This window comes from Penaeus monodon, chromosome 24 (assembly GCF_015228065.2).
Source record: "Penaeus monodon isolate SGIC_2016 chromosome 24, NSTDA_Pmon_1, whole genome shotgun sequence".
NCBI classification, from domain to species: Eukaryota; Metazoa; Arthropoda; class Malacostraca; order Decapoda; family Penaeidae; genus Penaeus; species Penaeus monodon.
In genome coordinates this window covers 29,339,684-29,339,892 of record NC_051409.1, presented here as the reverse complement: position 1 = coordinate 29,339,892, position 209 = coordinate 29,339,684, and positions in this window count along the sequence as shown.

Here is a 209-nt window from a genome sequence, read left to right as displayed (position 1 = left end):
GAGGACTGCCGATCCTGCCAGCAGCTCGCCGCCATCCTGGGAGACGCCGGCAAGGCAACACACACAGGCGCAAAGGAGTCCGCAAAATCCTTTACTTAAGGCTCATTTTACACGCAAGCAAATCCCCGCGTACGTCCTTGCACTCAAACAAACGGCAGACAACAAACGGCTTGATTACTTGAGTGTATCGATTTACTTCACGGGAATAT